This window comes from Monodon monoceros, unplaced genomic scaffold (assembly GCF_005190385.1).
Source record: "Monodon monoceros isolate NGI ecotype Baffin Bay Population unplaced genomic scaffold, NGI_Narwhal_1 Super_Scaffold_6, whole genome shotgun sequence".
NCBI classification, from domain to species: domain Eukaryota; kingdom Metazoa; phylum Chordata; class Mammalia; order Artiodactyla; family Monodontidae; genus Monodon; species Monodon monoceros.
The window spans coordinates 37,570,506-37,573,102 of NW_021703783.1; positions in this window are offsets into that span (position 1 = coordinate 37,570,506).

Here is a 2,597-nt window from a genome sequence, read left to right on the forward strand (position 1 = left end):
TTGAAACAACTTTGTTTTACTATCAGTCATTTCAGGCACAATAAAGGAGAAGAGCAGCCTGAATGTAAAATTTGTTTCTTTGTTTTGAGGACAAAGAATTCCCTCCTTCTCCTTTTCTTTTTCCCACAGTATGTGAACCTGGCTCTTTCCCTTGGGTTCAGTACAAATAAATGGAGCTGCTGAGGGAACAGTGTAAGCAAGTTGATTTTTGTAGTTACAGGCTGTTCCACATAACCCATTTACAAGGTCAGTAGGGACCACAGCTTACCAAAACAAAGAAGTATGTAATTTTAAATGAGGAACTCTTGATCGATCAGAAACAAGCAAAGACCTTCCAGGGTTTCTAAATGGTTTATATTCCTGACTATATTGTGAACAAAATATGCTGGAGAGTAAGGAAAAAAGAACACAGACTAGAGGATCAAAATATTAAAGTGCTACAAAAATAGAGTTCTATGAGTACAGCCCGTGTCTCTTAGAGCTCTGTGCCAGCCTCCTTCCTTCACTGTGTCTTATAACTGAATGTGATCATTACAGGTTTGAATGATTTGGGGAAATAAACATGTAATTAAAGTTGTAGACATAAAAGTGGTTTCATATTAATGTTTTTGGAGAGAAGACAGTGGTTAAGAAATGGGAGCCTTAAAACCAGACTCCTGAGGAAAGGGGTGAGGATCCCAGAGAGGAAGGCTGGACGACAGGCAGCATGGGCTGGCATGTGCCTTTAGATAAGTTACTTAACCCCACGAACCTCAATTTCCTCTTCTGTAAAATGGAGGTAGCAGTAGTTTCTACCTCATAGAGTTATTGTGGAGAGTAAACAAGTGAAAGCATGTAAACTCTTCTGTCTGGGGGTGAAATCCCAGAGTGATGACACTGGTACTAGAGGTGGAGATGCTGGGGTGGAAGGGTGGGTAGTAAAGGAGTTGGGGGCTTTTATAATCCAAGAAATAAAAGGACTGGAAAAGAAGGCATTGATTGGGAGTGGAGGGGCTAGGAGGTAACCCTTTCATAGCCCTGAAAGCCTGAACTGGGAGGAGAAGCCAAGCTGGGCTTTTGGGCTTTGGTTGGCTGTGAGGAGAGGATTGATCCAGAAGCCAGGGAATGAATCAAGCTCTGAGATTAAAGAAAAAAAAAGTCCTTTTTATGCCAGAACTAAAGAACTAAGAGAAATGTCCTGACTTAGATCAGTGTGGAAGTAGGGGCAATGGTAAATGTTTAACAACCAGCTGAGAGTGGAGGTGAGAGCCTAATGTGTACTATTCACCAATTTCCATGGTGGAAATACATCCGTCATTGTTGATTTCAAGCTACCAATGTGATATCCAGCTGGCTTACAAAATTCCTAAAAAATCTAACAGTTGGCTCTAGCAGGCTCTAACACGCCAATGAGTAGGAGGACTAGGACAAAAGAATCATAAAGCGTTCAGATTAGGGAGCAGCCCACTGACTTGTAGCGGGAGAAACAGACAGACACTGGAAAAGACCAAATGCTTTCAGCCAAATTAAACTAACTTCCTGAGTAATATGAGACTGTTTTCATCTCTAAATTTCCTAACTGTGTATAATTTATGCAGTGATATTCCCTCGTATTGAGGTACTATTGGACTAATTAGGTAGGAAAAAACAAATACTTAGTGTACTTGAAAATGGCTAGCTCTGTGTCCTGGGAGGAGGGGGAGGGGCAGTTAAAGACGTACCAGGAAAAGTGAAATGGGAAAGATTATCCTGAGATTCACAGTCTCTAAGTAAACCCCCCACCATCTCAGCTGCTGGCAAGAAGTTATAGTCAAAGGGAAAGACGACTCTCAGGCCCTTCCACTTTGGGCTGCCTGGGTGCTTTTTAGGTACATGAATAAATAAAAGTATTAAATAAGCTATAAATAGAAAAGATTTCCGGACTCCAGGATATGGTCTACTTACTGGAATAATAATGTAGATGATTGAGGAATGTGAGTAGCTCTTTTTAATTTTCTGCAAGAGTATTTTACCTGTCTATCCTAAAGGGATAGGGGAGGAGAATCAAGGGAATGGTTATTAATTACAGGAGAGATTAGAAAGAGCTTAGGGTAAGAAGGATTGGCTGTAGAATATAAAGAGGGAATACAGGGGAAACACAACCTACTCAGTTGCTTCATTTGGTCACTGTGAGGAAACGATCCCCAAATATTGTATTTTTAGGGACTATAAGGCAGATGAGAACAAACCAAGTGATATCTCAGTGGAAAAAAGATGTGAAATTTCAGAGATGAAAGCCAGTCCTCGCTGGTAATCTCCTAGAATGGAGCTCACATTTCACCTAAAGAGTCTTGATGGAAGAGAAGGCCAAAATACTGCTCCAGTCATGGGGGAGGAGAACTTCGAAAGAGTGTGTAAGCAAGTTATAAAGGTTGCAAATATTTGCAGAAAAAGAGCAATAAATGAAAGTTAAATGATCTAAGGATTTTTCCCATAAGAGAAAATAACATATTACCTAGAAGATAATGTCCTGCTCTTCTGTATTTACAAGACGAAGAAGAAGAGGAAGAGGAAGAAGAAGAAGAGGAAGAGGAAGAAGAAGAAGAAGAAGAAGAAGAAGAAGAAGAAGAAGAAGAAGA